The following is a 7,225-nucleotide window of genomic DNA, read 5'->3' as shown; positions in this document are numbered from 1 at the left end:
ACAGGGGGTGCTGTGGTCCAGTGACTCATGGACTTTACTTACATGGTAGGATAAAGGTGAACCAACAGGTGCTGGTCCAAATGGTGTCACAATTAACTTTGTAGTGGCTGTGTTGTCTTCCACCAGATAAGATATCGAGCTAGTCTTTAGTCTTTTCAATACATTTATGTCTTCACTCTCAACAGTATTTTTTCTAAAAATAGATAAGAACTTAAATTACACCTTTTGTACATATATTGACTTATTGCTTATTAACGCAAATCTTAAAATATGTAAAGCTTCTACCAACTCAATCTTTATATTTATTTATGTATATTATCTGTGTGTTTTTGAATGGTCCTTGGTCTGTCATTAAAATTATACTCTTCAACAACATGTGGCTCTGTTTTCTGTTCTTTATAGTAATGTCATGTCACAAACCTAATTTAAACATGGCATGCCACCTCTGCATTAATGTTGTGCTTATTGTGTTCATTGATAATACCTGTTGTCTACAAACTTGGCCATAACGGGGTGCCTTTTCCTTTGAAGATTGAAAGGTTTTGAAATAACCATTTGTGAGACGGGTTCTGGTAATTTTTTTTTCTCCACGTGGCTTGTCCCATTGCTGGGGCATACTTGTCGAAGACAGTAAGGTAGGGACATCTTTTATGCCACTTATCTTCCATGTTTCAAGTAGATATATCACGGCAATGACATGAGAGCAACTGCCATCACTACTGAAACAAAATCATTATGCATTGACGGTCATTATGCGTAACATAGCCTGCAGTAGACCTACTTATGACTGAGGGAAGTCAGCACACGCCAACAGTTAGTTTAGGCTAATATAAAACGTAGGCATATGTCCTAGTTACCCTTGTTGACACTTGCAGTGCGAATCCACCAGTCTCCTCTCTTTAAAATCGATCTCGAAATTGACAATATGACGAGCGTCAGATTTCCGTTGGCTGGGATAAACTTCTCCCCTAACGCTGATTGTGCCTATAACGTTAATGTTATGTACCCAAAATAAATGTATCTGTAAGGTTCTGCTACAATCATGACATACACTACCATTTTTCTGACACTTTAGATTGTTTATATTTCAATACAAATACATGATCTGACAATGTAAACAAATATGCAGCTAGGCTAGCCACTAAGTTAGCAGATACAAGACCCTAACGTCGATAAAGATATTACCTGTACTGTTTTTGTAAATTTTAACGCTATGTATATATGACCCAGATATGAATCCTTACGCCTTTTGTTTTTTCTTTAAGGATATACTAGATTCAAGATAAGATAAACTAAATTCATCGGGTATATCGCTTAACTTTCCATATTCCATCGTTACTTTTGGCGTCTATGGTTACAAGCCAGCTGATGCCGTACAGATGTCGGACTTGACAGCAGAACCCTCAGGGGGCGTGATTAGAGCGCTCCTGGCAATGTAGACATGTGGCATTATTTCTAGCTTATAAATTGTTTTAAATGTAGGCTATAGCCATTTGAACGTGTTTTACCTGCTAGGGTGCAGCTTAGCCACATAACACGTATTTTGTGGCAGGTATAATAGAAAGCAAAAAATTCCAGTGGATATTTTGCGTCTTATTGGTGACGCAAAGACTGGTGGCTGTTAAGAGTGACGTTTTTTGCCTCAAAAAAATAAAGCCAAGACACGTCCATGAATTTAAGGATTTTAACCGCAGGCTGTGAAGTTAAATGCTAGTCTCTTTTACGGAGGAAACCCGTGCTAAAACAAAACTCTGTAGTCACAAATTTGATCGTGTTGGTATGAATATGTGTTGTAGTATGTGATTCCTACAGTGAAAAAAATGGACTAACGTCTTAGAAATGATGTAAAAATATTTAAATAGATTAAGAAAGCCACCATTATGGTCACCTCTACGGTTAGATTGGTTTGTTTAGAGCCAGTGAAATTGCTGCCTTGACAACGCTATGTCATGGCTTCGGTACTCTATTGGTTCAGATCTCCTTAGAATGTAGCTGATTGGATCAACAGCTGGTTGTACCAGTTGAACATAAGTTCCATCATACCTTGGAATTTACGAGCAAGTAAAATTTAACAGGTTGCACCACGCAAATAGTTTCAATGCAACACTAAGTTGTGACTTTAATTTTACACCTCCCTCTCCCTAGGGGTAAGGTCCATTATAAGTAATTTCTTAACATGGACATCTCACTTAAGTATAAGTCGAAAGGAGTTACGTATGCAACCGTTTACACACATTTCATTCACTTGAACAGAGTTTGTTTGATGGTGTCCTGTTTGTATTCACTGAAAATGGTAACAATATTTACTAATTAACTATGGTGTAACTTGAGTAGCAATGGTGCAACAGAAAAATAATGCAGTGTTAGTTTAAAACTAGTTAGTTTCAAGTTTAAGACACACCTTACACCGTAGACAGCAGCTGATTGGGGCACACCTTCTGTAGAACATCATGAATTGGTTCATACCTTCTACAGAATATACTGTAGCTGATTGGTTCAGACCATCTGTACACTGTAGCTGATTGGTTCAGATCTTCTACAGAATCTACTGGAGCTGATTGGTCCAGACCTTCTATAGAATGTAGCTGATTGGAGCACACCTTCTGTAGAACATCATGAATTGGTTCAGAACTTCTGCAGAGTGTATTGTAGCTGATTGGAGCAGACCATTGGTTGACACTGATAAAAACTTGACTCTTAAAAGCTGGTACAGCTCTGACAGAACTTAACAATTTCCCTGTGACTCTTTGTAGTGTGATGCCATCTACCGGACCCAGTATGGAACACTGTTTGTGAGGACCATTGTGGTGGCCTTCAGGTATGCACTCTGGTTTATGTGTGTGTGTGTTACAGAGAGCATGCAATTAAATTAATTAAAATATGTGCTCGTTAGGAGAGGCAGCCCCCTCTGTGTGTGGGTGTGCATTGACGTGTGTGAGTGAGTTTGTGTAGGTATGTGTGTGTGTGTGTGTGTGTGTGTGTGTGTGTGAGAGGGGAGAGAGAGAGAGAGATAGAGTGTGTGTGAGAGAGAGAGAGAGAGAGAGAGAGTTTGTGTGTGTGAGAGAGAGTGTTTGGGAGTGTGTGTGAGTGTCTGATGAGGTCTATGGTAGTGGGTATGATCTGTTATCTGGCTTTCCTGAATAGCGTGAAGTTATGTAGGATGATTGAAAAGGAGGACGAATGAAACATTAGAATTTTCTTCGAGTGCAACAACGATAGACATACATAATTTGGCAAAACATAGTACATTTGGCATAACACATGTGATGAAGTGCGTTGTGTGATGTGTGTGTGTGTGTGTGTGTGTGTGTGTGTTGCAGGCCGAGTTCTCGTAACCGTGTGGACGACGTGGAGACGGTGCCGGACAGCGCGGACATCGCGAACACCCTGAAGGAGGCCGTGAGTGACCCCACCTCCAATTACACACTGCCCGTCAACGTGGACTCCATCATGGTCACCAGTGAGTACTCACACACACACACACACACACTACACACACTCACTCACACACACATACACACACTACACACACACACACACACACACACACACACACACACACTACACACTGTCTCTCTCTATCTGTTTCTCACACACACACACACACATACACACTAAGGGTTAGTTTGTCAGTCGTCTACACATATCCCGCCCTTCCTATAATGTAAATAACCCACCGTATTGTTGGAAACGACGTAATCCTTCGTAAGAGCTGCCCAAGATAACTGCCTGAAGTCGTTCCCAAGATGGCTGCCGAGTGGTGACTTCCCTGTAAAGACTTCGCTAATGTTCCTGTACCTACAGGTGCTCCAAGGACCGCATCCAATGTCCAGTTTGCCACCAATGACACATTCAACACGGCCCTGTCTAACTCCAGCTCCACCGCGTTTAAGGACCGAGCTTCACTCATCAAACAACAGGTCAGCAACACTCCATACACACACAACATACACACACACACACACACACACACACACACACACACACACACGCATATACATTAATTCAATGAGGGCTCCTTTCACACACATGTGTGTGTACACAAACCATGCATGTGACAAATAACATGATCATTTGATTTGATAACTTATTACTAAATACCGAATATTAAATTACCAAATATTAAATACCCAAATATTAAATGACTGAATATTAAATGACTGATTATTAAATGTGTGTGCTTCTCCTCTTCAGCTGGAGCCCTTCTTCATTGAAGACTTCACCCCACTCTTCATCAGCCTCAATGCCAAATCCTTCAGGTGGCTATCAAACTCACGTTATTAATATAAGACTATTATAAGACTTCACCCAACTGCCAAATTTCTCAAATAAAGTTGAAAGGTCTACATTATATAGAGTACATTATATACTGTGTAATAATAATAATAATAATAATAATAATAATCAATTTCAAATAGCAGCAATGTAAATTTGTTATATGATCAAGAACCATAAACAGACAAACCATAATTCTAATATGTCCTGTTGGTCTATCTTGACAGACTTGTTATACATGTGTTATGCCTCTAGTGTCTGTGATGTTGCCATCCTGTAGTGTTAACTAATAGATATGTTGTCCCTGTAGCTAATGTCTTGTAGTGTTAACTAATAGATATGTTGTCCCTGTAGCTAATGTCCTGTAGTGTTAACTAATAGATATGTTGTCCCTGTAGCTAATGTCCTGTAGTGTTAACTAATATGGCATGTCCCTGTAGCTAATGTCCTATAGTGTTAACTAATAGATATGTGGTCCCTGTAGCTAATGTCCTGTAGTGTTAACTAATAGATATGTTGTCCTTGTAGCTAATGTCCTGTAGTGTTAACTAATAGATATGTGGTCCCTGTAGCTAATGTCCTGTAGTGTTAACTAATATGTTATGTCCCTGTAGCTAATGTCTTGTACAATATACAGACAGCTATGTTATCCCTGTAACTAATGTCATGTATGTTCAATTTGATAGATATTGTTATCCCTGTAGCTAATGTCCTGTATGTTCAATTTGATAGATATTGTAATCCTTGTTGCTCTGGAGTCTAGACATTTAGCGCTCCCTAGAGTAAATTGGCGGTGGTATTGTCCGTGACTTTACTGTCCTGTATGTGTAGACTGCTCTCTGTAATATGACGGTGACATGATGTCTTGTGCTGTCTTGTTTTGTTTTTTGTCTGATTTCCCAGCCGAGGCTCGATCATCCATGAGTCGGATTTAACATTTACAGCCAACGTGACCCTTCCCAGCAGTACGGCCATCTACAACACTATGCTCCGTGCGGCCCAGAGTGGAAACCTCACTTTCACCATCACCACACTCAACGGCACAGGTTAGCACATACACACAGGCACACACACACACACACACACACACACACACACACACACACACACACACACACACACACACACACATATTTATATACACACACACACACACACACACACACAGGCACACACACACACACACACATATATTATATACACACACACAGGCACACACACACATGTATATATATATACACACACACACACACACACAGGCGTAACTAACTCTCTTATCTTCTTCATCATCAGCTGTGTCCTCGGCAGTAGTCTCAGCAGTGTGGCCAGCGTCTTCAGCTCCTGGAGCCTGGTGGTCATCGCTCTATTGGTGCAGCTGCAGTGGTTGGCTCAGTGACCTGTCAATCATTGAAGTGTCCAATGACATGTGAGAAATTGTGAGACTTGCCCTCAGAATCACCAAACAAGGGCCCACATGGAAGCGTGTTACCACAGAAATTACAAACAAGGGCCCATATGGAAGCTGGTTACCATAGAAATTCCAAACAAGGGCCCTCATGGAGGCATGTTACCATAGAAATTACAAACAAGGGCCCACATACAGTAGAAGCTGGTTTCCATAGAAACCTCAAACAAGAGCCCTGATGAACACTGTTCTGGTCCCAGTCAGGTATGAATATTGCACCACTCTTAATGACAAAGAATTAAATGACGTATATCTTTTTACTATTTACTATTTCCCTTATTGTATTAATCTTCTTATATAATATAAACTATTAAATGCAAATGCAAATCACAATATTGGTCCATTGCATCATTTGACACACACTGAGGTCTGCTTGTGTTTCTTGGCAGATGCTTTTGTCAAAACAGACTTCAAACAATAACAATAAAATACAAATATGATGTGATAACTGAAAAAAACCTAGCACTACAAACCATCTTCTGGAGGGTAGATTCATAAAAGTAAAAATGTGGTCATATAATATCACAAGTACATTATGTTGGTGTAGTCATATACTATCAGAATTACATGATGTTGGTGTAGTGGTGTAGTCAAATCATCTATATGCTGGGGAAACACATGATGTTGTCTTGTCATATACTCTAGGAAATATACTCAAATTCTTGAATTGCCCCTTGGGGATCAATAAATCAATAAAGTATCTATCTATCTATCTATCTATCTATCTATCTATCTATCTATCTCTATGCTGGGGAAACACATGATGTTGTCTTGTCATATACTCTAGGAAATATACTCAAATTCTTGAATTGCCCCTTGGGGATCAATACAGTATCTATCTATCTATCTATCTATCTATCTATCTATCTATCTATCTATATACTCTAGGAAATATAATCTATCTATCTAAATCAATAAAGTCTATCTATCTATCTATCTATCTATCTATCTATCTATCTATCTCTATCTATCTATCTCTATGCTGGGGAAAAGAAGGAAAACCTGATTAAGCTGAATGCCTTGCATGTCTACTGAGTGGCCACCAGGGGGCTCTGATGCCTTGTTTGCTCACTAGTGGGCGTAGGAAAGAGAGTTCTGATGCCTTGTTTGCTCACTAGTGGGCGTAGGAAAGGAGTTTCCAAATTATCTGATTAAGCTGTAATGCCTTGTTTGCTCACTAGTGGGCGTAGGAAAGGAGTTTCCAAATTATCTGATACCCATGCAGACAAAATACCATGAGAGTGAGATGGAGAGGGTGAGACATAGAGAGGGTGAGTCATAGTGAGGGTAAGACAGGGTGAGACATAGAGAGGGTGAGACAGGGTGAGGGTAAGACATAGAGAGGGGTGAGACATAGAGGGGGTGAGACATAGAGGAGGTGAGACATAGAGAGGGGTAAGATGGAGAGATAGAGAGACTGAGAGAGAGGATGAGATGGAGAGATAGAGAGGATAAGAGATAAAGAGAGAATGAGAGAGTGAGATT

This window comes from Alosa alosa, chromosome 7 (genome assembly GCF_017589495.1).
Source record: "Alosa alosa isolate M-15738 ecotype Scorff River chromosome 7, AALO_Geno_1.1, whole genome shotgun sequence".
Taxonomy (NCBI): Eukaryota; Metazoa; Chordata; class Actinopteri; order Clupeiformes; family Clupeidae; genus Alosa; species Alosa alosa.
The sequence above is the reverse complement of the archived record's forward strand: the minus strand, read 5'-3'. Positions refer to the sequence as shown.